General features: G+C 45.0%; 1 protein-coding gene across 1 annotated transcript in view; it reads left to right on the plus strand.

The window, feature by feature from the left end:
- Positions 1-21066: 21066 nt before the first annotated feature.
- The window catches only part of MIDEAS (mitotic deacetylase associated SANT domain protein), a 57903-nt gene continuing 51363 nt past the window's right edge, over positions 21067-27606 (plus strand). Inside the window, exon 1 of the mRNA XM_036913249.2 lies at positions 21067-21243. The gene's annotated coding sequence lies outside the window, so the exon portion shown is untranslated. The remainder of the gene's footprint in view (positions 21244-27606) is intronic.

Below are 27606 nucleotides of genomic sequence, written 5' to 3' on the forward strand. Positions count from 1 at the left end.
GATATTTTAAAAATGCCTTATTACATCATGGCCCTGTCAGGAGATCCTCTTAACTCAAGCCAAAGTCCTTACTCAGAAACATCTCCTCATCTTCTTTCATTGTCTTTCCTTTGCTCTAGATAGAGCGGCAGGTGACAGAGCAAGATCTATATCTCTTCTTCTTTCTCCTGAGAAAATAGATGGAGACTGGCACAGGGCTGAGACCTTTCAAAACAGCCGGTGCTTCCCAGGCTGAGCCCCTTGATTGCCCTCCGTATCTCTCCTGACTTGTCCAAGGACCTTCATCCAAGGTCATCATCTAACTGTGATGAAAGCCTTAGCACCGCTGACAAAACATGTCACGAGACATGTGCACAGCAGACACTCAGAGTCGAAGCCACAAGTGAAAACAGGAAGATGTCTCCCCATGCCTGGACAGTGATTTCCCAGGCTTCTGCCTCAGTGAGCTGACCCTATTTCTAAGTCTAAATATTCCTTTATGGTGCATGGAAATAGCAATGGTTAAATTTAGTGTTTCATGAGGCAATTATGTATCTAATAACCACATTTTGTTTTTTCAGAAGACCACCATCTCTGCAAAGGGTGGAGGGGAATTCATTCACTCCTTTATTCATTGATTCACCAAGTGTGTATGAAGTGACAGGCACTTTGACAGCCAGTGGGAAATCTAAAGCTGGAAACACAGTCTCTACCCTTCAGGGGCTTTTGGTGGAGAGACAAGTACAAACAGAATCTGGTGTGCGACGGCCGGAATGTAACCTAGACTTCTGGAGCCACCCTGCTTCCCTTGGACCCATTCCAGCATCCAGATCCCTTTGCTGGAAGGCATATCCTATGGGCAGGCAAACGGGGCCTGCACCACTCACAACAACAGGATTTGCTGATCGCCCCTTTATAAAGCATCTCTGCTGCTTCCCCAAAGCGCCGTCATCTTGCAGCTGCTGCATCTCAGCTCTCACCTTATCCCAGCCCCAAAGAAGGATCTTAGCCTTTTCTCTCCTACCCACATAGCCCCTGCACCTGCAACCTGGCTTTGTAAAACAATACTTGATCTCAATTGTCTCTCAAGATTGCTTCTAGGAAGCCTCGATTCAACGCGTCTGGTGCCACTAGACTGTCAGGTAAGTGTAAAGCAGGAGACAGAAGACCAGAGGGGAAGCCTGGCATCAGAATATCGTGGACCTCATAGACCAGACTATTTTTTTTTCCTTTTTTCAAAAAATTTAAATACTTAAGTATGACTTAGAAAATTATATTAATTTCAGGTGTACAACTAGTGATTAGACATTTATATGCAGTATAAAATGATCACCATGATAAGTCTAGTTACCATCTGTCACCATACATGATTATTACAATGTTATTGACCTTACTAAGCCAGATTATTTTCTGCGGTGGATGCACCTTCCTATGCTTGATTTTATCAGAATACAAAAATTTTTTCTCCCACCTACCTCTCTTCCCCTTCTCTCTCTCTCTCTCTCTCTCTCTCTCTCTCTCAATCTATTTGTTGAAAGTCAATGCTATGTCCTCAGTTTGAATATTGCTGATGACATTGCTGTGGTGGTCACTGAATGTATTACTCCAATATTTCCATGTAGTTAGACTTTGAGGATTAATTAGTTTTAGGTCTGACTTTTTTGCACTAGACTACTTCTAGGGTTGTGAAGGTTGGTAAATGAAAATACAGGATGCTCAGTTAAATTTGAATTTCAGATAAATAATAATTTTCAGTATAAGTATGTCTTATGGAATACTTGAGACCTATTTATGCCAAACACTATTTGTTAGTTATTTTATATTCAATCCTAACTGCTTACTCAGAGGTATTGTGTCCATCTATCAGGAGCATACTATTTCACTTCCTTTTTGTGATGTTAGCAGTTGTTCATGATCATGACCTAGATTGATTATTTCCCTAGATGTTGTAAAATTGTGATGTTCTAATTCTGTTTTCTCTTCATTTCTTAGCTGAAATATGTCTATAAAGAGAAACTTCTTCTAATCAACTATTTGATTAACCTGGTCATTTTCATACAGGAAATCCAGAACACATGCTTAATTCTTTCCTTTTGTTTACTAGTTTTCAGAATAATTGGTTCCCTAACATCTTCCAAAGGTGACTATTGAGCTGTGTTCTTTCCTTTGAAAGTATTGTTACAATGTCAGGGATTTTGAGCTGTGTATCTTCTTATTTTTTATTTTTTATTAAGGTATTATTGATATACACTCTTATAAAGGTTTCACATGAAAAAACAATGTTGTTACTAGATTTACAATATTATCTGAGCTGTGTATCTTTTTATCCATTGCTATCATTATTCTGTTAGACACTCAAATTGTTCTATCTTTGGCCCCTTGAACTTGGCTTCTGAGTCTTTTTTATTCCAACCCAGGAGTCTTTGTTAGCTTCTTTGCTTTCCTGTCACACAAGAGTTTTCAGATTCATTATACACATTTCTACCCAGATTAGATGGCTGCCAGACATTTCTTTTAGGAATCCCCTTAGTGGGAAATATTTAGAGATCAGACATTTCTGACTCCCCCATTTAAAATCATAACAACTTCCACAGTAAACACACATATGTATGCTCCCTGAGATGCCCTTGCCCTGATCTATTTTATTCCACATTTATTGTTTTCTAACACATCATATACTTTATTATAATTACATTTACTTTCCATCTTCCACCCCTGGACTGTAAGCTCCTCAAAGGCAGGGACTTCTGTTCACTGCCTGGTACATGGTAGGTACTCAAAACACATGCCTTGAATGAAAGAATGACTGAACATCACCAAATTACATTTTGAAATGCTCATTCTCACAGCTGGTGGAGAGTGAAATGGGGAGGCGTCACTGGGAGGCAGGGAGGCCAGTCGAGAAGCTATTTCAGTTGTCTTAGTGAAAAATGAAGGTGTCTGTGGAGGTGGAGGAAAAGTTGGGTAGAGATGAGATATGTTGGAGGTAGAACTGGCCAATGTGGTGGTGATTGGATGTAGGGGATGTGGGAATAGGAAGAATGAGAGGTGATGTCTAGTATCTTAGTCTGAGCAAATAGATGAACAGAGAAGTTCAAGAGGGGTGAGAGGAAAGAGCAGATGGGGAGAGTTTGAGGATAAAAAGAATCAAGGACTCCATTGGAAAGATATGATTTGAGGTGTCTGTCAGACAGCCAAGTGGAGACATAAAGCAGCTGGTTGGATGGACCAGTCTGGATTCAGGGACAGAGATGTAAAATCAGGAGAATTCAGATGGTATTTAGAACTCGAGGACTGGGTGAGATCATGTTGAGAGCTTCAGACAGAGACCAGAAGCTGTTTCAGGACCAGGCCCTGTGGTACTGCAACACGTAGTGGCCAAGTGAAAGAGGAGAACCTGACTGTGGAGCCTGAGAAGAAGAGGCTAAAGAGACAGAAGGAAAACCAGGAAGAACATCATATTCAAACCAAGAAAGAAGAGTGTTTCAAAAAGGAAGAAGTGGCCAACTGTGTCATATGCTCCTGAGGGATCAAGTTCAATGAAGAGAGAGAGCCATTGGATTTGGCAACACGGAAGTTGCTGGTGACCTCGCCAAGAAAGGTTTCCATGGCACAGTAGGGGCAGGTGAGTGAACAGGAAGTGAAGAATGGAAGCAGGGAAAGCAGACCACTAGCTCAAGCAGCTTTGTGGTGAAGGGGAGAAATGGGAGCAGTAGCTGGAGAAAGTGGTGGGGGCAAGGAGAGCGTGTGTTCACAATGGGAGATGCTGTATAGTAACAGAGAAGACCTCATGCAGTGGAAGAGTCTAATGACACAGGACTGAGAAGCAACTGTAGGAGACTATTGGTATAGTCCAGGTAAGAAATAAGAAGGGCCTGAACCAGGACAGGGAAATAGAGCTGGCTGAACTTAGGAAGCAGGTTGACCTAGAGATCTCCCTGTTTCAGACAGACCAGGAGGCAAATGCCAGGGTGTATAATTTCTCAGGATCCAAACCTACATGCTAAATGGCCTTTTCCCTCCTCATCCTCACCCCAGATAAACACACAAAACATGGCACCTTTTCCAAAAACTGAGGAAGCAGGATGCACACTGGGATGCTGGACAAATGCCCAGCTACCCCAGGATGGTCTGATTGGGGTTCAAAGGTGAGAAAGCACACAGAGTTTCCTTGCTCCCTGCAAGGGATTCAAGTGAGTTTTTAAAGCACGTTTCTCTGACTACCCAAGGATTAGCCATGTGTTCCAGCAAGTGATTTAAAATCATTACTCGTCTCTTTTGGTGGAACCTCAAACGTTTGAAATGTACACAGTTTGGCAGGCTGGCCAGGGCAGCTGAGCTTCCAGAGGACATGTCCCAGCCATCTGTTGCCCCGCTTCATACCAGCCTCTGCCCTCCCCGCTGCCTGCAGAAGAGCCCAGGCTTGACAGGCAAATACAGGACAAAGACAACTGCGGCTTTGGCTTCAGACAGTTGCTAGTGATGCCTTGGGTGGGGCAGGGGGAGGGGAAGCTACTTTGTTTGGAAGTGCTTTGCTGTGAGGTATGGAGTCTTCCTTCCTAATTAGAGATCCTGGGAGTTTTAGGGACACAGACCAAAAGGACATTACCTGTGATTTTTCCCTCCATCACAGCAGCTGGAACTGGGCTCAGCTCCTCTGTCAGGGAAGCAATGTGAAAATTACAATTGCACTTAAAAGGCACTTAAGTATTTTTAAAACTTCTATTAAAAAGCATTTAATGTTTGACAATGTGACTGCATCAAACACACACTTGTCGCCTGTCAAGACCTTGGTGGTTTAAAGTACATCACAGGTAAACTAACTTTTTGAGGAGAGAACAGTCAACATTACTATTCTTTTTTATTAATGGACTTTATTTTTTTAAGATAAAATTTACACTTACAAAGAAATTGAGCAGTTAGAAGACAATTCTGGTATTAACCTCCTCCTCCCCGGCATTCACTTCCCCCTGTTAATAGCATCTGACCTTGGCATGGTATATTCCTCACAATTGGTGAGTCAATATTGAGACATTATTATCAACTGAAGTCCAGTGTTTATTCAGATTTCCTTTGTTTTTCCCTAATGGCCTTTTTCTGTTCCAGGATCCCATCCAGGAGACCACATTGCATTACATTTAGTTTTCATGTCTTTCTAGGCTTCTCTTGGCTGTGACAGTTTCTCAGACTTTCCTTGTTGATGACCTTGTGAGTACTGGCTGAATATTTTGTAGGATACCCCTCTTTGGGGATTTGCCTGATGCTTTTCTCATGAGTAGTCTGGTCTCATAGGATTTGGGGAGGAAGACCACAGAGGCGAAGTGCCATTTGCACCCCATCCTATCCACGGTGCATGCTGTCAGAATGACTTAGGGCTGTTGATGTTGATCTTGATCACTTGACTCACATGGTGTTTGTTGAGTTTCCTCACTGCAAATTTTTCTTTTTTAAAAAATTTGTGTAAGTTTGGACTCAGGGACATTTATTTTACACCTTGGGTTATAATCTAATTCTTTATTTTGTTCCTCCAGCGGTTCTACTGGGGCCACCGGGGGTTCTTTTAGTTGACTAGTGTGCCCCTGGGTCACACCCCAATCCATGCAGTATTTTTTTTGATGAACTCAGTTTTGTGAAGACTTTGGCACAAGCTCCTCCTGGCGTCTCTGAACCAGGCTGGCACGGATCCTGGGTGTGCCTTGGGAGGTTCAGTGCTGCATCAGCCTGGGCACGTCTGCTTATGACGAGCAGAGCAGTGAGAAGCTGGGAACTTCCTGCCTGGGGGACACCAGGCTCCATAAACCACCAGCTCACACCAGTGAACATGCGGTGATAAAACTGTCTTGTTTGTTTAGTGCTTGTTGTAAGTTTTACTTCTTTATTGCCTGACTTTCATGTTTATGATGAGAATAAAGAGCAGTTGTTGGATAATTTGATAGTTACTCAGTCAACTTTGAAACAAACACTTATACTACTTCTGTTTCTAGCTTCTAGATTGGTTTAATTGAAGACTATGCTAATCTCAAATGACAAACTGAAAAAAAGCTGTTTGTGGTTGTGAGAGCACCAACCCTACTGCAGAACTGTCTTGATTTAAGTCCCTGACCTTGGGCGAATTTCTCCATTTCTCTGTACCTCTGTTTTTCCATCTATAAAAGGGGGATGTTAGTGACAGAACCACCCCCAAAGGTTTGTTAAGTGAGTTAATATATGCAAAGTGATTAGAATAAGGTCTGGCATATAGTGGGTGCTATGTAATGGTTCTATCATTATTATTTATAATCTTCTGCTGTGGTTTGAATATTTGTGTCCCCCAAATTCCATACTGAAATCCTAATCCCCAAGGTGATGGTATTAGGAGGTGGGGGCCTTTGAGAGGTGATTAGGTCATGTGGACAGAGCCCTGGTGATTGGGATTAACACTTTTATAAAAGAGGTCCCGCTGACCTCCCTAGTCCCTCCTGTCATGTCAAGATACAGTGAGAAGTCTGTGACTCAGAAGGCCCTCCCCTGACCACACTGGCACCCTGATCTGGGATTTCCAATCTCTAGAAAAATACTTTTTTGTTGTTTATAAGCCACTCAGTGTTTAGCATTTTATTACAGCAGCTCAGATGGACTGAGACACCATCCATCTATATGATTAGAATTTTCTCAGAACTATGTGACCAAAGCAAAATACAAAAATGAGTTGGATGTGGGGACCAATATAAAACTGTGAATCATGGACCTGATTTAAAAATGCAACAGGAACTGACTCTAGATGAGTTAAGCAGAAGAGGAATTTATGGAAAGGATGTTGGGTAGCCCACAGAATCTCTGGGTTCCCAGGGAATGAATGGGAACAAAGGATGATGGGAAGCAGCCAGGAACATGGCCAAAATTGTGGCAAAGAAGCTATCCAGAGTCCTGACCTGGCCTGAGAACTCTAGGAAGCTTGTGATACAAGCGAGGCTGGGGCCTGAACGGTGACCCTGCTGCTGTTAATACCCTGGAATCTGGATACAGCAGCTGCTGCCGCCACCACCCCCACCACAGAAGGATCTCTAAGACTAAGACTACTCTCTGTAGCCTCTGATTCAGAATCCAGGGCAGTGATTCTGATTGGCTGGGCCCAGGTCACATGTCTAAGCCCTGCCAACAAAGGGGGTGGGGAAGCAAGCGTCTTTCAATTTCAGCCTCCATGTGACAGGTGAGCAGTGGGCTCCAACTTCCACTAAGAATCGTAAGATGGGGTCTTCCATACACCTGGGAATTGATTCTGAAGTTCGGCAGCCAAAAAATGAGAAATGTCACCCATCACCCCTGCTTTCAAATTGTGTTACTGCGTATTAGCATAATTGATGGGCTTTATAATAAATGAAAGTTGATAAAGAACAATGGCCCAGTGCTCTGGTGCACCTTATGTTTTTCATGTTGAGGTATAGGGGACTACTTTCTATGAATTCTGAGGAAGATGAAAGCTCTACTCCTTGGATCTCAGCAGGAGCCTTCCTCGGAGGCTGTGAGTTTAAGCGTTAAAGGATGCTGCAGCCCTGATTTTTGTAAATGACAGTATATGCTCCCGTGATTAAGATGCAAATTCCTTTAAAAGATTCATTGTTGTTGTTTTTATTATTTTTCCTTTTTTGATCAACAGATACTAAAATTACCATTGCTATCCTGTGGAGTTTGACATTTCTTGCTTTGAAAAAGGAGCCTTCATAGTCAATGGTTGGAAACCCATAGCACTGTCTTACCCTTCCTTTCCTAAATGGAGAAAGGGAGGCCCAAGAGGTGAAGTGACTTACTCAAGGCCGCACAGCTGGTTTAGTGGCAGACTCTAGGCCTTGTGCCCCCAGTCCATGGTGCTCTCCTTGTCGTGCTGCCAGCAGCTGACCCAGGAGCAGGCCTAGCTGTGCAGCCCTGCAGCCCAGCCACTGCCTTTCTGAGGCAGTTCTCAGCAGGAGACCCAGAGCTGGCCTGGGCTGCTGCTGCTGGTTTATTCACTTACCTTCCTGGCTGGGAAATCCTGGAGGGCTTTCTGTCTGCCTTCAGGCTCCTCCCTGGAGAGAAGGCGATAAAGAGCAAGCCTGACATCCACCCTTACTGACTCTAGGCTTAATCTGCTGGCCTCTGATCTTTGCTGGCCTCAACTCTGCCTCCTCTAAGTGTGGCTGACCTCCTGCCCCAACCTTTGGCTTGCTCCAGATCCTGGGAACTAGACTGCCGAGTCCTGCATTCACGGCCTAACCCCCCGGCACATGGCTAGGTGAGATCCTTACGTCTGCTGAGTACAGCCTGCAGTGGGTCTGCTCATCTCCTTGGCTGGCCAACCAGATCTGAACCTGTCTGGCCAACCAGATCTGAACCTGTCTCCCCAACCCTCCGGAAGGGAGTTCACTGGAAGCAGGGTTCATACCCTATCCTCCCTGCATCCTTGCAATGGCATGGCCAGCAAACCCTTGTTGAAGGAATGAATGCCCTGCTCTGTCTGGGTGCTGCACACGCCTACTCATGACACACTAGAGCAAAGAGAGGTGGAGGTGCTGAGAAGACAGTGTGAGAAATCTGCCTTCTACAGAACCTACCTGGGAGTATTTCTGTCATGGATTAACACCACTTTTAGATCTGAAGTACAATGCCATAGACAAGATTTGCACTGTGGCATTCCCAGGCCTAAGTAGGAAAAGCTGGTCTTGGGAATCCAAAGAGAACTTTAGGATCAGGTAAAGTCAACTGCGATCATTCATTCATTCAATAAATACATATCGAGTACCATATGTGTCAGAATCTATACTAGGCACAGGAGATTCAGTGGTGAATAAGGTGTACTCCCTGCCCTTAAGATGCTTAGAGTGAAGAAGACAAATCAGAAGACTGGTATTTACAATAGATTATGATGTGTTGAAATAATAATAGCTAATATTTATTGAGTGCTCACTGTATGCCAGACTCTGCACTAAGCCATTAACCCTGCATTGTTTCAGGTAATCTCACAGGAACCCTATTAGTAGATATTACTATTTCCATTTTATAGATAAGGAAATGGAAGCACAGAAAAGCTAAATGGCTTGCTAAAAGGTCACACAGCTGGGGTGAGTGGCATACTTAGAATTCAAAACCAAATAGTTTGTAGGATAACATCAAACTAAAAACTTATGTACAGCAAAGGAAACCATCAACACAATGAAAAGGCGACATGGGAGCCAACAGAATGGGAGAATGTATTTGCAAACCATATATCTGATAAGGGATCTATATCCAAAATATATAAAGAACTCATACAACTCAATAGCAAAAAAAATCTAATAAAAATAAGTAGAGGATCTAAATGGACTTTTTTTTTAAAGAAAACATACAGGTGGCCAACAGGCACATGAAAAGATGCTCCAAATTACTGATTATCAAAATCAAATCGAAACCACAATGAGACATCACCTCACACCTGTCAGAATGGCTAGTATCAAAATGACAAGAAATAACAAGAGTTGGTGAAGATGTGGAGAAAAAGGAACCCTTGTGCACTGTTGATAGGAATGTAAATTGGTGCAGCCTCTAAGGAAAACGGAATCGAGTTTCTTCAAAAAATTAAAAACAGATCTACCATATTATCCAGCAACTCTACTTCTGGGTAATTATCTGAGGAAAACAAAAACACTGATTTGAAAAAATAGATGCACTCTTATGCTCATTGCTGCATTATTTACAACAGTTAAGATATAGAAACAACCTAAGTGCCCATTGATAGATGAATAGATAAAGAAGTAGCATGTATATATAACAGAATACTACTCAGCCATAAAAAAGAAATCTTGTCACTTTCAACAATAGGGATGGACCTTGAGGGTACTATGCTAAGTGATTTTACCTCAGGAAAACATATCCAAATAGTCTGACTCCAGGGCCTACGCTTCCAGCCCTTGTGCTATAGCCCCACCTCATTAGGATAGAGGAAAGCACAGGGTACTACTGGAGCCCATGAAGGTGCAGCTAACAGGAGAGGGCATGGAAGGCTTCTTTGAGGAGGTGACGTGTAAGCAGAGTCCAAAAGGACCAGTCAGAATTAGATGGGAGAATAGAGGAGGAAAGGAATTCAGACTGAGGAACAGCACATAAAAAGACTGCCAGCAAAAGGCCATGATGCATGAATCAGCATTTGGTGAGCACCGACTGGTGTCAGGGTATCTAGATGCACTCAGAGACCATAACAAGTGTCAGTGTGGCTGGCTTGGAGTGAGTGGAGAGAAGACTAGATGGAGAAGAGGCTAAAGGATTAGGAGGCATCCATTCACAAAGGTCTTTAAAAGCCAGGCTAAGGGGCCATGACTTTATCCAAAGGACAGTGGAGAGACAATGAAGGGTAAGCAGGAGAGTTCCACAGCCAGAATTCACTTCAGAAAGCTCAGTTTTAACTGTACTTTGGAGAAGGAATGGAGTCAAGCAAGCCTGGAGGCCATTAGGGTTGTCCAGTCAGGAGATAAGGGTGTCATGAAGTGGGTTGGCAGTGGTGCAAGAGCAAAGTGACCTAGGCCTGATTATTTTGTTGTAGGGGAGGTCACCATCACACCGGAGGACTGGTGGGGAGCAAGACACCTAGAGGAGCCTTGAGGGTCAAAGGTCAGTATTGGTCCAATGTCAGGCAATTGGCTAAAATCTAAACAGGCAAGTGGATGGTAGAAGAAAAGTCCAGTAGAAGGTGGTAGGGGCTCAGCAAAAGGAATAAGAGGCCAATGAAAGGACTCCAGCCCCTGGAGGACTGGACAAGGAAAGAGAATTTCCCACTGGAGAAGTGGAGGCAGTGGGGAGACAGTGGGAAACCAGGACTGGGAACAAGGTCCCCGAGGATGTCTGGGATAGGTAATGAGACCACGGATGCTCATCTCTTGAGACAGAGATGTTGAAATCCTTCTGTGTGCCCTTCTCCCCATCTATAGTCAGGTGGATCCTATTTACTCAGGCCTGGCTTCAAGGTTAGTGGGGAGGGACACTGCGGTGGAGGGCAAGGAGCAGGGCTTGGCCATTAGAGTTTGGAGTTTGGAACTCATCCAGAGCCGTTTACTGGTTCTATGACTCCAGGCAAGCTACTGAAGCTCTCTGAGCCTCAGCTCACTCATCTGTGACATGAGGGTAGCAGTGTCTACTCCACAGGTTATTGAATGGGAATAACAGTACCCACTGTATGGAGTGATCACGAGGATGTAGGAGTTAACATGTAGAAGGCCAGGGCTGGCATCAGGGTAGCGGCTCAGTCAAGCCATTCACCATTCCCCTCTACCAGAAGTCATCTGTGTGCTGGGCCATGCGCTGAGGGTTTTGAATGCTGTGTTGTCCTCCTCTTAACAAATTAAGGGAGAGACTACTGCACTCATTTTGTAGGCCAGAACACAGGCTCAGAAAAGTTAAGACACTTGTCCAAGATCACACTGTTAGCAAATGTGTTTTTCTCCAAAGCCTACCAATGTTAATTATCCCAAACTTTTTAGTCTGCATCTTCTGCACAATCTTTTCTATATCAACTGACCACATATACTATTTTTGCTTAATATTTTATTTAAATCAGTTCCCCTTTTCACTTTAATTTTAGTTTTTGTCATTTAAATTTAATTTTAGAAACAGTTTTGAGATTAATTCACATGCCATCTAATTCACCATATAAAGTGTACAATTCAATGTTTTTTAGAATATTTAGTATTGTACAAGCATTGCCACAATCAATTTAAGAATATTTCCATAATTAATTTATTTTTAAAGGAGACTTTATGTCATTCCCGTTAGCGGAAAACTTGTATTATTTACCAAGAATGGAAGGCAAAACAAAAACAAGTTAAGTAATGACAGCTAGGGAATATATTCAGTGTTCTCTAGCTAGTTCTGCCCGTGAAGCATGAGCTTCAGGCTTCTCTCTCTTTGCCAGGAAAGGAGATTAGTGGGTATTAATGGGCTGTTAAGGACACACCAGCACTAAACTGAGACCCTCACTTTGGCATAATCAGAAAACTGAAAAGAGAATTGAAAATAAACCCTTTTTCACTGTGATTTAATGCCACATCCCTGAGCTGCGAAAACCATCCTGTGTGTCTCTCCCACCCTTGCCTCTTCAAGGTAGCATAACTGACCTGTCCAGTGTCACACGGCTAGGTAATAGCAGACTGGGCCTAGAATTCAGACACTTTAGCCTCTATTGCTATGTTTTGTCCATGACACCACAGTCCTCTTTGCAATCATTATTTTAAATTAGGTCAAGTGCCTAATTTGTGTGCTAGCAGCCCTGTTACAAATTCGTAAAGCACAAATTTTATGGCTAGAAGGAACCTCAGAAATAATCCAATTCATTTCACTTTACATATGAGAAAACCAATGAGTTTGTTCACCTAAGCATGTTTTGAATTGCCTGTCAGTCAGTTAACTGGAACATATAACCAAAAATGTAGCTATAAACAGCCCAGAATCACAATCCCTCTCTGGTCTCAGGCTTAAACCAAGATTCCTGATATGTCAGTCCTGCCCCAGCTTCATTTGTGCTCTTTAATTTGAACCTTTGGTATGTCCTGACTCCTATATGATCAGTTTCCCCTTGGTACATTGTATCAAGGTGGCTTTGAGGGTCATGGCGTGAGGGGAATTAGCCAGGGGGTCAAGGGAATATGTTACGTAAGGAAGAAGTGAGAGGTTGTCAGCTTTGAAGGCTCTGAGTTTTAAACATCCTTGCAAGCTAAAAAGTAAGCCTGCCACGGCTGCATGGATGCTGGCAGAACACACAAGACTTCTGGGTCAGAAACAAAGGACTTCTTTGCACACAGGAAGGGTAGTAGCAAGAGTAATGGCATTTTCTTGTGTTGGTTCCCTGAGCCCCAATTCCCACAGGCCAGGTGACACCTGTACAGACAGTGAGGGCACATCACAGGAGAGGAGGAACCTTAAGCTTAGGGAACCAGATCTTAAACAGTGGGCAGTAAGCGCTCCTGACTGCACTTTATCCTGAGAAGGACACTATCTTAAAAAGATAGTCTGGAGCAAAGGGCAGTCAGGCTCTGTTCACGAGGCATGCAGAAATGTGACAGGCCCATGGAGAATGGTCCTCCAACAAGTGTTCAGTACCTATGGAAAGTGAGCTCACAATCCTTTAGCTACACCAGAAGGCAAGGGATGGAGAAGATGAGGAGCTGGAAGCACAGGACAATTAATCGTGTCCTTTCTATGTTGATTCTTTCTGGTTTCAGTTATGAAAAGAGCACTTGGAGACTTGTCTGTGGATTTTGGCATGTGTCTCACTTTTTGATGCATGCAGTCCTCAATTCACTGCCTTGACAGGGGTTAGATAATTCAAATCACTCCTTTGCATAGCTGTGAGAAGTCTCTAGGAGCTCCATAACTCCACAGAAGGGAGAAGAATGTTCCAAACATTATCTGCTTCCTGGAGAGAGTGTATGCTTGGCAGACCCATGTGGCCACACTACAGTCGGTGTGGGATGTACATCCATCTCTTGCCTCATGCCCACCAATGCCTCTAATAAATGTAGTAAGGTTTGCCAGTCACCATGATACACGGTCAATAAGACCCCTGACTTGATTTGGTTTCTCATATGAAACCAGAACTAGACTGGCCAAGAAGTCGGGCTTTGTTATACAGGCTCCATCTCTGAGGCAGCTCTTCTGTTTCCATAACCAAGGCCCAGACCAGGCCTCCGGCTGTCAGGCCTGAAGGCTGTTTGTTCTCTGCGTGGAGGAGGATGACTTCCTAGGCTAAAATAAGGACAATGCAGCTCAGGATAGGAGCTCACAGATATTGTCAGAACCACACCAGGACGTGGGATATGGTCCACAGAGGGATTCTGTGGCATTCCACAGGTCCTCAGGCTCCTTGCAACCACATCAGATGGTTGACTGTGATTGGACTCAGGCAGGGACAGCTTGGCAAGTGAATCAGTAACCACACCCTCTAACTAGGGGCAAAGGGCATACATTATGTCACAAAGCCAGGCCCAGCCCAACACTATAGGGCAAAGGTGATTGAGTAGGATAACTTTGGGTACTGATTCTAAAGGAGGAATAAAGGGGCCACAGATGAACCAGCTGATGTGGTGGGCTGCTTTAAATAGGAATTTAATATAAATATAATTTAGAGCTAGCCATCCAAAGTTGTCCTTCCATCTTATTGCCTTCTGGGGATCTCTATTTAGAATTGGGAAGTAGAAGAGGATAGATAAGGGGTCCATGGAGTCTTGTGCCCTGTCTAAACAATCCACAAACAACTTTAATACACATTTTCTTGGAGCTACTGTGAAGAATTTCAGTTTACTATGATCCCCAAAGAGCCATAGTTCATTACAGACTCTACATACTGCCAGAGAATACAGTCCCTTGCTGCAATGCCCAGATAAGAGGACTTCCTTCTTCCTATAAGAAGTCATGAGACTCAAAGTAACCTCATGAATGTCTAGCAACCTCTTGGCCTGATAACTCAAATGACACCTCCCACTTTAATGCTAAGACTGATGTCCCAGGACCAATATTTATTACTGGCAGGGGATTGTGAAGAGACTTCTTCCCAGCTGTGCCAGGAGCATGACCTTTGAGCTGTACATACCAATAAATAGTCAGCTTTCTCAAACAGGAAACAGTAAGTGTGAGGGCTCATTGGACTCAGCATTGCTGGCCAGCCTGGATCCCAGGAATGCTGTGCAGCTTGCCTTGTCTCTTGCGTTTGAGTTTTTCTCTTCATTGTGAAGAGAAATGAGATTCACTTACAAGCTCTGGGTGGCTGTATAGGCTTGCTGTGGTCATCAAATGCACAGAATTACCAAAGCAGTTTTGTTTTATATATATATACACACACACACATATAATTTTTTAAATTAAAGTATCATTGATAGACAATCTTATGATGGTTTCACATAAACAACACTGTAGTTTCAACATTCACCCATATTATGAAGTCCTCACCCCCATCCCATTGCAGTCACTGTCTATCGGTGTTGTAAGATGCTATAGAGTCATTACTTATCTTCTCCTTGCTGTACTGCTTTCCCCTCCAGAGTACTTTTTGACAGTTGACTTTGGTTTACTTTTGTTAACCATTTCTACACTTGGCCTCCACATTGGGAGCTGGTAGCACCAACAGTTATCAGGTCTAAGAAGCTCCAAGAAATGGTTTGTTTGTGAATGAGAGCTCATCCACAAGCCGGAGGACTATGTACGGGTTGAACTTGTAAAGTACTATCTTAGAGTTTCTAGTGACCTGTTACTTATCCTGGCACTGTGTCTGGCCCACCCAGCCAGGCTTCCTGCTCAAGCTGTAATCTGAAAACTGGGGCTTTGAGCACACATGTAACACATGATCTAACACATGATACAAGCACATCCCAGAAAACACTACACTTAGAAAATGCCACTGCATAGTTTTCTACGGCTACTGTAAAAACTTACTACAACATTGGTAAAACAACACAGATTTTATCTTATAGGCTAACATCAAGTCTGTGAAGCTGCATTTCTTTCTGGAATCTCAATGAGAGAATCATTTCCTTGCTCCCAGAAGCCACCCCTAAATCTTGGCTCATACCCCTTTTCTCCATCTTCAAAGCCAGCGTCGTTGCATCTCTCTGGTCATTCTTCCATGGTTCCCTCTCCCTGTGACGGATTCCTCTTCTGCCTCCTCTTCCACTTTCAGGATCCTTGTGAATCGTCAGCTCATCCTAACAATCCAGGACAATCTCCTTATTTTCTGATAGGCTAATTAGCAGCCTTAACTCTCTCTCAACCTTCATTCCCTTTGTCACATAACCTAATATATCCACAGATTCTGGGGATTCAGACATGGACATTCTGGGGAGGGCTGTTATTCTGTCTGCCACGTCCCTTCCTGAATTACACTTGGACAATCCGAGGTAAGTAAATATAGACTTGCTCAATGTTTATCTTGCCAGCTGGCCTGTGTAGAGGGTCAAATCTTTTAACTTACACTGCATCTTAAATGTGCAGTCTATAGCTGACTGATCCTCCCCATGAGCTGATGGTTGGGGGGATTTTGTAATTGAAAGTATAGTTCAGGAGTCTTGGTGGAATGTGATACCCACATAGAATCCTTTTGGTTGGGGATAATTTACTTATTTAACTGACACTTAAAGAACACATACATATAAGAGCTTTACATACCAATTTAATTCTTAACAGCCTTACAAGTATGTGAAATTGTTATCATCATCCTCATTTTACAGACAAGGAAACTGAGGCACAGAAGGGATAAGTAACTTGTCCAAGTCACACAGATTGTATGTGGCAGATATCACACTTGCAGCCAGGCAGTGTATGGACGGCCCAGAATCCTGGTTCCTAACCACCATACCAAGCAGACTTGTCCTCATGGTTTCTGTTTGCTCTGCAGGCCTTTGCTGCTACCTGCTATGGTAGGTGAACTTGTGGCCCATTCTTCAGCAAAGCCCCCCCCCTCCCAGCGCTGGCTTCTCCCCTTTGCAACTTGGTGTTCATTTTTCCCTGTTCTCACTGGTGCAGACCCTTGATTGCACTACACTTGCTGCAGGTCACCTGGTCCTACCGTGGCAGTCGCACAGCAGCCTGCTGGCTCTCAACATGATATCCATGCCACGTGGGGACTGTGGGGACTCAGGAGAGCTAAGCCTCAGAGCCTCTCCTTACCCAGGCTTGACCCCAAGGTTCTCTTTGTCAAGGCTGCCCTGCTTGGTATAAAACCACCTCGGGGGCAGGTTCCTCCCAGAATCCCAATGGGGTGCTGGGTAAAAGTCTCTCTGCACTCTCATCTAAGGCCTGACTCTCATCTCTCTCCTCTTTCTCCTTCCTACCAACTGGCAGGCCAGAGGGGGTAGATACTCTTTCACTGCCTGAGGACTGGCCAACAGTCCTTGGTGGAAGGGGAGTGGGCTGTGCTCAGAGAGGACTCAGGGAGCTGGTCCTTCAGGCTTGGCCTTGGTTTACCAAGGAAGGGTAATTCAGAAGGATTTGGAGAATCTCTTAAGTCATGGCTGGTTTCTTCGACTCTACAATGGGCCAACATCTTGAGGCCTGATCCATCACAGATTCAGTGTATGGCAGTATTTATTGTTTTCTGAACCCCAAACTTCCACAATTCTTTGCCTGCATGCAGAAATATGTTTTACACTATCATCCCATATATAAATATATACATATGTATGCTATATATATCATACAAATGAAACAAAAGTTACATAAAATAGTACTTATTATTACGTTAATACAATGCTAATATATATTTTTAATATACATATATTTTAAAGAAAAACACTGGTGGTAACCTATAACCCTTCCCCCCTGACAGATGTACATGCTTCCTTCTCCATGATCTTATGGTGTCCTACGCAAAGCTCCCTTATAATACTTCCCATGCTGCATTGTAGTTTATGTGTCTTCCTCTCCCACTAGGGAGAGATTCCTTTTCATCTTTGTACCCCTAGCACAGACAGTTAGTGTTAATGGCAGGGATAAATGAAAAGTGCTTGCTTGTGTGCTTGACAGAAAAGGCCAGTAGTTTCTCTTTTCACAGCATACATCACCTAGTTCTCGCATTGGAGAGCTTGGACCTTGTCAGATGAAGTCACAGTTTTTTTATAACCTAATTTCAGGGCTGATGGAGAGATTCCTGCAGAAATTAGTACAGACACCTCCTGCAGAAAGGACCTCAAGATGTAAACAATGAAGACCTGAGACTTTATTTTCCTCCTTTTGTTTTTTTCTTGAGCTGGCCTGTTTGCATACCCATGCTAGAATGCGTCTATGTGTTCTTCCACAGTAATTTAATCATATAAAACTGTGGAGACTCAAAACCCAGGGCATTTGGCTGTTTGTTTTGCAAAGACAAACTCTAGGAAACATTCCCATTGCTGAACACATTGGATGCAGTTTAGGTAGCAAAGCAAATGACCTAACAAGGAATATATGTGCTGAGCCTAGTTTCTGTTAAATTAATAGATTCACGTTCTGGCACATCCACAACTTGACAAGTCATAGCAACCGAATGACGGCATGGTAACACAGCAGCTGTGGTCCCTGCACGTGAGAAAAATCAGAGCCTAGTGTCTCTGGAGAGAAAACAGAAACAGGCTCTGAAATCACCAGCATGTACAGGATTGGCCAAGGGGAGGGGAACATGGGGGCTGCCGCAAGTAAATGCCTGCACTGGTTAGGGATGAAGGAGCATAATGTCTCTCCAGTTTCCTAAAACTTTGTTTTATATTTTCAAAGTAAATAATTTGCTCCAGTCAGAGAGGAAATGATGTTGAAAGAATGATACTATCATGTGGACAGAATGTTCTTTGTAGCCCTGGAAGCCGTGTGGAGGTGATTCTTATCAGAGATAGTCCATGACTTGCTCTTGAACTGCAGAACCAGAAGCCTTTCTAGTTTTTAGACTCCCACTGAATCCCTACCCCTTCTGGCTGCCAGGGTTAAAGGCCCTTTTTCCAAGCTCCTTCCAGGACCAAGGTCCAACCCCATGGACACTGGTTATGCCGAGGCTTTAGGGATCAGGGTAGATGTGTCAGGGAGGAGGAAGAGGACATCTGCACAGCTGTCAGTTCTTGTGACACAAAGACATCTGCACATACTATTAGATAGGCAACACCCTATACCAGGGCTGTCTGGGACCAGGCAGCAGCCCACACCCTCTGACCTAGTTTAAATTCAAGGCTGACCCTTGCTCTGCAAAAGGGGTGAGGGATGGACTTTCTGTCATTAAGATTTATGTGTTACACTTAGATCTGGTCCAGTCCCCTGCCTCTTTCTCCATGTTCTGCTTTCCAGCTGAAAGACCAGGAATATTGCATGGGATGATCACTGGGCTTCTTTTTGGCCTGTGCATTAATTATATGTAATGAATTACTCCAAAATACAGCAGCTTAATACAACAAACAGCAATTATCTTACGGTTTCTGTGGGTCAGGAACCCAGGCAGCTTCACTGGATGCCTCTGCCTCGAGGGCTGCCATGAGGCACTGTTGGCTGGGACTGAAGGTATCCTCTAAAGGCTCGATGAGGGGAGGAAGGCAGCCCGAGCTAACTCATGTAGTGCAGGCCTCAGTCCCTCCCCATAGGGCTGCCTTAGGTCATGGCAGCAGTCTGCCTTCACAGTGAGTGATCCAAAAGAGCAAGAGAAACAACAGCACCCCAGATGGAAGTCACAGTTTTTTTATAACCTAATTTCAGCAGACATCACATGATTTCTGCCCTATGCTATTTGTTAGAATTGAGTCAATTAGTCCAACCCACACTTAAGAAGAAGGGATTATACAAGGATTCATGTGAATACCAGGAGGTAGGGTATCATTAGCTGGGGTCTGTCTTTGAGGCTGCCTACCACAGCTACTATACTTTGCCAGACTCCAGCAAATGCCACCCTATACAGAGAAAAAGCAATGGGTGTGTGTGTGCATATGTAAGTGTCAGTCCTTCACACATTTACACTGTCTGCTAATTATTGCTGGGCATGCAGAAATACAGAAACTGTGACTGAGAATTCAGAATCACAACACTGAACAAAGAAATATTCTGCTCTTATTCTAGCAAATATGGAGTTATCACATAATTTTTTTTAAAAGCCTGGGTAATATTCTTTCTACTACTCCTGATTATGTCAGTGTTTGCCTTAAGCTGAATGCACTAAGGAATTACTTTTTTGTCTATTCCAAAATTGCAATGGGCAATCCCTTCACCATAGCACACTCACAACTGCATGATGTTATAACAATTTCAGAGAGTTATAATTACTTAGAGTCCAATAATGCATGTATTTCTCAAAGCAATATTATTTTTCTTTCATGGTACATTTCGCATTTATAATGTGCCACAATAATGTCTCAGTAGAAATCAAACTAGTGCATAAGAACTGCAATGTGGGGGATTCCATGTTGCTAGGAAAGCTTCCATCTTTATACTCTCAGTCTTTGGGGGAGTCTGTTTGTGGCTTCCCACAAGGTATTACGGCAGACCTGGGGATCATTTCCCTGATGTTATTCTCCATTAGTTTTACATCCATCTTTCTGCACAAAGTCTTTACTCAACTCTTTGATTTCCTGTGCTTTAGTAAGAAGATGAGGCTTTGGAAGGAGAATCTGGCCAGTGTGCTAGTAGAAGCAGTATTTGGAGGAAAAAAGGGAAAATTGTTGAGTCCTAAGTGATGCTTTTGAACCACCTTTAAAAAGGTCCCTGTTTTCCACAAGAAGCTACAATGAAGCTAATGTTTCTCTTATGAAAGCCCTCCACTGCAGTTTCAAATGTCTGCTTTTTTTTTTTTTTTTTAAACCACAGGGAAGGCTAACCTGGTTTTCTCTCCAGCTTTACCGGATCGGATAGGGAATTCTTCCCTAAACACTGCTATTTAACTACTCTGTTGCTTTTTATCAGAAACCAAAAAGGTGGCTTTTTGTTGTTGCAGTTTTTAATATGGTGAGCAAATTTATTTGGACAATGATAAATTTTGGAATTACTATTGCCAGAAGCTCTTCCTCTCAGGAATCCACCCTATCCTCAAAGTCACTTTTGGCCCGTGATGAAGCACGAAACGCATCAAGCCCCAAAGTGTTCCTCTGTGAGTTCAATGGAAAGGAAGAGGCAGAAATCGCTGGGGAGGATTGAAACACAGAACGTTTTGCAGCCCCAATTTGGGCGCTGCAATAGCCGACTGAAGTGTGATAAATGGTAAATGTTCACCGCACTTGCAGTGAGTGGAAATGACGAAAGATGAGCGTGCAGACCTTCTGCGGGAACTTGGGGAGAGAAGATCCGCGCTTTAAGGCCCAGTTTAGGCATGATCTGGTAACATACAGCACTCTGCTTTCTGACATGACCTTCTAGCCTCAACACGAAACTGAAAAACTTTCTCTTCCTCCTCCTCCACCCCGTTGTTTGTAGGGTGGGTGTGGAACCCCAGCTCTCCGGGGTCCCTGAACCCCAGCACCACTCTCTAGACCCAGTCTGAGAACAGGCTTGGCCGCACTTGGGCGCGGAAAAGACCAGGCTGCACCAAGCCTTCCCCAGAAAGGTGCGGGCTCGGCGGACCGCTGCCATTCCCCCCCGCGGCCGAAGGGAGCCGCGGAGCCGGGGCCGCGGGCTGGCGGGCGGCTGTAGGGCCCGGAGCGCCACCGCGCGAGCCACTGGGACACAGCCCGGGCCGTGCCGCCCGCTCCGCGAGGAAGTGACGACTGCGCCGTCCCGAGAGCAACAAAGTTTGAGTCGGCCGGGCGCGCTCGCTTACGCCCCGCGCCCCTCCGAGGAGCCCCGGGATCCAGCGCGCAGGTCAGCCGCGGGCTCGGAGCTCCTCCGCCGCCGGGGAGCCGACGTAGGGGGCCCGGAGGCGTTCGGGGCCGGGGCTTGGCCGCGCGGGAGGGGATGTGGCGGGCCGGGTTGGGACGGCTGCCGCCGTGCGGGGGATGCGGAGACAGAGCTCGGCCCCCGGGGTCGCGGCCACGGACTGCGCCCCTGCGGTCGCCGGTTTGCGGCCGGGCCGCTCCAGGCGCCGTTTGCGAGAGGAGCGGTGCAGGGAAGGGGCTTCCCGCGGCCTGCGTCCGGGGCTAGTCCCCCGTGCGTCGCCCCCCAGCCCCAAAGGCTGGGCCCTGCCGTCTCCCAGCCCCCTCCTGGTGCTTCCCGGCGAAGCGTGCTCTTCCTCTTCGCAGCCCTAGATGAGGTCGCAGGAAGGAACTTTCCCCCAACTTTTCTTTGCTTGGCTCTCCAGTGACAAAGAGCAGAGCAACTCGGACGTTTGGGAAAACAACGCGATGCATTGCCAAAAAGCAAAACCAGAATTGCTCCCAAGCCCCCTTTAAACAAATCCTCCTGCATCCCCCACCCTTTCTCGGCCCACACCACGTCCCGAACCTGACAGTAATCACTAAGGCCTAACATTTTGCAATTTAACCATAAAAACTGTCAGCACACCCACGTACATATGTGAGTGTTTTCTATATAAAACTCTGAAACCCGCTTCCAATGGACTTGTGGCATCTCGCGCTTTGCTGTTTTCTGTAACTGCTAGGGCTGCAGGAATGTGCTTGGGAACTTTGATGGTGGTTCCCGCCGCCCTTGCCTTCGGTAGCCTCGTGGCGCAGAGATTTTTAAAGAACAGTAGAGAAGTTTATGACAACCCTGCAAAGTAACTCGGGGCTGGCGAGCGGGGCGGGTGGCGCCCGGGGCCCTTGGGCTGGAGACTGCAACCGTAGTAGCAGCGGCGAGGACGCGTTGGTGTGTGCAGGAATGTCCGTCCGTGCCATGGAGACTCCGACATGGGTTGTCTAGAGGTTGAATGGTGCGGTTCCTAGCTGCAGCTTCCTGCCGGCCTGTAATTACAGCGTGATTGCTCAGTCAGGCATTGTTAGCGTGGATGTTTATACACAGGCTATTGTGCAAGACCTTGGTGGCAGCGAACAAAATGCAGATTTGCATTGCAAATGCCCGGGACAGATCTGGGCCTGAGCGTCAGTCACCAAGTTCTTTTTGGTCTTTAACCTTAGCTAGGTGATTTATTTTCTTGCCTCTCCCTTAACCTCGGACAATGCCAATCCCTGGAGAAGTGAAGTGGACCCAGGAGAGCAGAAGCCCGGAAAACTATCCCAAGAACTGTACCCTTGTTTGTGTTTGTAAAAAAATGCGGGATGACGTTAGCAGAAAAAGGAGAGGGGAGATGGCTATCAACCTTCCTAAAGAGGAAAGCAGTTTGACTTAGCAAAATTGCTCAGTGGTGGATTGGGGCCTGGTTGCAAAGAGGACACGTCAGACGTGTGTGACTGAGCTGGCCATCTAGACTTTGAGCCTGGAAGTGTCAGTTGCAGAAACTTAGTAGGTGGTTCCTAATTCCTTTATTGTGTTCTGGGCAAAGAGAAAAGTGCTGGGGCTTTGAGACTGTGAGTCTGTGACTGTCGGGGGTGGGGGTGGGGGAGGTAGAGGAGTGACTCAAGCACATTTTCTCCAGGGGAGACCCCAGGCCTACTTCCTGAGAAAGGCCTGCTACACAGACCATGGTGTGGGCGGTGGGGGGGCCGTCACACCTACTGAGCTGCTGTGCTGCAGGAAGGGAGCCAAGCTTGCAAGTGTGGATAGAAGGCAAACGGATCCTCCTTGAGGGCCTCAGAGGTGGCTAACTGTAATAGGGATTTAAAACACAGTCAGAACGCATGTACGGGATGTTATGCAGGGCCATTCTTCTTACACCCCAAATCTCAACCCACTCCCTTCCGCCCTGGGTGGAAGGCTCTCAGCGGGTAGCACTCAGCCCTGCTGAGGGTGCAGTGTGACTCGGTGGCACACTGCTGCAGTGCTTGGGCAGCCTCTCCACCCAGAGTGGCAGGTGCCAATGGCCCGGCTGCACTGGACCTTTCCCATGCCTGGCCTTCTCCCCAACACAGTCACTGAGTTTACCCTGGAAGGAAAACTATTGTGCAGCCTCCTGCCAGCTGTGTGTCTTGGGCTCTGTGACCATTTGTCAGACCAAGATATTAGGACACAATCCCTGGCAAACACCTATGTGCTACCAGAGACTCCAGGAAAAACACATGAAATCAGGACATTTCTGGAAAGTCTATGATGTACAGACACAGTTGCCACAAGGGAATGAGGTTTAGAGCAAAACCACCACTACGGTGTGTGTTCCCGTGAGTTGCACAATCCAGTTCTGGGTATGTTTGAGTTTTTACTGAACTTAACTGTCAAGGCCGTGGTTAGCCGTAGCCCCTGCCATGGGCTGCTTTAGTAAGGGCCTACTGGTGCCCAGTGCTAGTCTTGAAGGGTAGGAGATGGGGAGCATAACCTTCTGACCCCCAAAGAAAGACAGCTTTGAGTTTGCACTAAAGGAAAGACAGGTTTGAGTTTGAGACTAAAAGCTCCCACAAGCCCTCCATGGGCATAGACAGGAGAGCAGAGGAGAGGGACCTCTTGCAACAGCCAGAGGAGGAAGCTGACTCCCTGGAGCTGGGGAGGAGCAGTCGTGTGCCCATGTCTTCAGTTCATCTGGTTGATTTTCATGGATAACTCAGGCCCATTCCCCAGGTTGGCTCAGCTTTGCCCCTGCATCCACAGAGCCTGCCCTGCAGTCGTACACAGCCCAGTTTAAGACTGGAAACTTAATTCTGACTTCCTCTCCCACCTTATGTAAATGCTGATTTATGGCCAAAAGTTGCTGCCCGGTTCATGGCCCCCGAGCAACCCTGCCTCCTGCCTCCCTGTGTACAGTTAGGAACACTATTAAAAGAGCTCTGAACCAAAATTTGACAGATTAAAAAAAAATCATTTTATTGTTTTATGAGGAGAAACTATCTGAGGTAATTAGGAAGCTCAGCGATTCTTGCAAAAACCCCAAGGTGCCACTGAGAGAGGCAGATGGAGAAGTCCCCTGCAAGAGGGTGGTTTTAGAATGGAGGCCTTTATGCTCTCTAGGCCTGATATTTGTCTTTCTGTTCATCTGCCTCCTCCCAGCTGCCTCACTCCTTACACACCACAGTCCTGTATTTTCACATTACAGCTAACCTCCAAAAAAGGAGGCAGAATATTCTCAGCCAAAAAGGACATTCCAGGCTCTGAATAAGTGCTGCAGTTTTCCAGATGCCTGGCAGTTCTGTCCTAAAAACTTATTTCCTTCTTCAAAACATGTCTCTCTTCATTTCTTATTCTCCCTGAAGCATCCCTTTGTGAGATCCTTAAACCTTTTCCCTGCTCATCTGCAGGACACAGACTTTCTGACTTTCTGTCCCAAGTACCACTTGAAATACACACAGGGCTTTGAATAAGCCTGGGATAAAGGGCTCCTCTGTAATCTCACTTAAAATCCCTCTTTGCAAGGGTCACCCTTCTGCTCAGCAACCTTCAATGGCTCCCCACTGTCTGTATGGTAAGGATCAAACTTCTAGGCTGCCAGTCAGGACCTTCCATGCAGGGGTCTGGCCTCCACTGCTGTCCTGCTCTAAGCCTCTGCTCTGACCCAGTGACCCCCTCTGTGTGTTTGTCCAAACTGCTGGTGGCAAACATTCCTACCTCTCATGCTTCCCCAGAAGCCTGAAATGATTCCTCTCTCCTCTCCCACTCATCTCAGTCTTGCTCCTCTTCTAGCCCTGTTCATATTCCCCTATTCAAGATTTCCTCTGTCCAACCCTGTGGGCATCCCCCTCGAACTCCAGTAACAGCTGCAGGGGCCCCAGGCTGAGGAAAACCTTGAAACCTGGTGGTCTAAAGGATTTTCAGCTTCCCCTTTGGGCCATGGCTCTGATCATACTGATTGTCCTTAAATGTGCCTTTGGTGGATCAATATTTTCACTTTTCAAGTAAACTGGAAGTCCCCATTTTACATATCTTTGTGTCCCAGGCCTTGTGCGCTGCTCATAGCAAGTTCCAGTAAATATGTAATGATGATGAGGATGATACAAATGATAATAGCCATCACATGTTGTTTGCTTGTGCATAGGCGTGCATAGCCAGGCCAAGCACCAAGGGCCCTGTGGTTCTTGGTCTTTATTCTGAACATTCACCCAGTTCTGCTTCCTCCTGCCTCTGAGCATCTCTCTGGCACCTGCTGGTTTTGCATCTTATTGTTCTGCCCCATTTCCAGTACCTCTAATCCCTGGTCACCAGACTGTATCTGTCCAGCTTCTGCACTGCATTCTCTGTCCTGATTTGGGCCCCGTTGACCTACCCCATGATGTCCTCTATCTGAGCTCCAGCTCCTGGGAACAGCGTTAATTGCCTGGGTTGACCTGGCTTTGCAAGGGGACCAGACTGATAGAAGGAAGTAGGGTGAACTCTCAGGCAAGACTTGTGAGGAGAGCAAAGAGAGGCTGCCTGGTTGACTGCAGATTTGTTTTGCATAAACAGGTATTGAACCTATGAAATGAGGCCAAACCATAAAACTGAGTCTTAGGGAGAAACTGGCTAACATCAGGCTTGATTAAGAAGATCTGTTTTCTCCATGCAATTCTCATGCTATTAATCTCAACCTGCCATATAAGCTAGATTCTTTTTTAATTGAGATGCAATTCACTTACTGTAAAATGTACCCTGTATGTTAGATTCTTTAAAATTTTTGTTTTATTTAAAAATAAAATCTGATAGTTTCTTTTTTCTCTAGTTTACTATTTAAAAAGGTAATACATACATATGGCTCAAAACTCAAAAGAGAACTTATACAGTGTAAAGTAAGTCTCCCAAATGTCAATTTAGACAAGAGATTACTATACATATTGTACACATATGTATAAATGCAAAATAATTAGAAAAATAAACATGTTTTAACTTTGAGAAGAGGAAGACTTTTTCAGAGATGTAAAGCAGAAGCCTTAATAAAATATTGATAAACTTGATAACATAAAACTTTGAAAAAATTAATTTCCCATCCTCTAATGTTCCCCATTTCTTCAAAGCTTCAGTGTCCCTGTCTTAGGTAACTATAATTTGTCTTTTTTCAGTTATGCTCAGCCTTTGCAGACAGAAGAAAATATGAATATATAAAACAAACGCTGGCATACTATACACAGGGTTCTGCATTCAGTGTTTTTCACTTAAGGTATCTTGGAGACTGTTCTATGTCAATGCATGTAGAGCTGTCTCATTTCTTTCCAATGGCTAAATTGTATTCCACTGTATGAAATGCCATAACTTATTTAACTTAGCTCCTACTGAAGAGTATTTGGTTGTTTCCAGTCTTTTGTTACTATATACAATGTTGCATTTAGTATGTTGAATTCACTTTTAATGGAAAATTCCTGATGATTGTATACCAGTGAAACTGGGATTTGCATGGAAAACTGTTTCTGAAAAGTTTTGCATAAACTGCATTTAATAAACCAATATTTTCTAGAATCTGCTGTTTCATTTAATAATCAACTTTTAGAAGTGAATAGGATCTCAGAGACGTTTCATCCTGTTTTATAGTGACTGCAGTAAAAATGTCTCAGAGAATCCTGAGGTTAAGAATTTAAAGCTGGGAAGGGCACTTGTAATGCTCTCATTTTGAACTAAGGCTCAGAGAGGATAAGTGACTTCTCTAATGAACCTCAGCTTTTGAATGGGAGAGTCAGGGCACAAGCCCCACATTCCATTCCCTTTTGCCATCTTACATTGATCATCTTAGTCATAATCATTAGTCATCATAATCATCCAGCATGTCTATTTGGAAACCAAGGGTTCAATGTCTTCAGTTTCCTTAAGGCAGTACACAAAGACTTAAAAAGAAGAAATTTAGAAGAAAAAACAAACTGGGGGTGGAGGGGAGGTCTTTAAGAAGAGAGCAGGACTTTTTTAGTAGACCTCTTACCATATATATCTTGTTGCAATCTCAATTGATCTTAATTTCAACTATCAAATTTCTAAAATCTCTTAACCAGCCTCAGTGGGCCAATAAGATAAGTGTTTTCTAAGCACAGAATGTGGGTCAGGCAACACTGAGGAAAGTGGAGGAATCCTCCCAGTTCCGGCAGTCCCTTGAGGGATATGGGAGAAGGCCCAGGACACAGTCTCGGCACCCTGTGAAGGGCCAGTTAAGGCAGGGCCCGCTGTCCTCAGCGGACATTCAGGGAACAGCTGCAGTACTCTCAACGTGGCTGCCACGTGTGGCACAACGAGGGATGCAAAGCTGGGTCCCACCTGCTCCTTACCCCCAGGGGGCTGGCAGTTCAGCTTCTG

Source organism: Manis pentadactyla, chromosome 11 (assembly GCF_030020395.1).
Source record: "Manis pentadactyla isolate mManPen7 chromosome 11, mManPen7.hap1, whole genome shotgun sequence".
NCBI lineage: Eukaryota > Metazoa > Chordata > Mammalia > Pholidota > Manidae > Manis > Manis pentadactyla.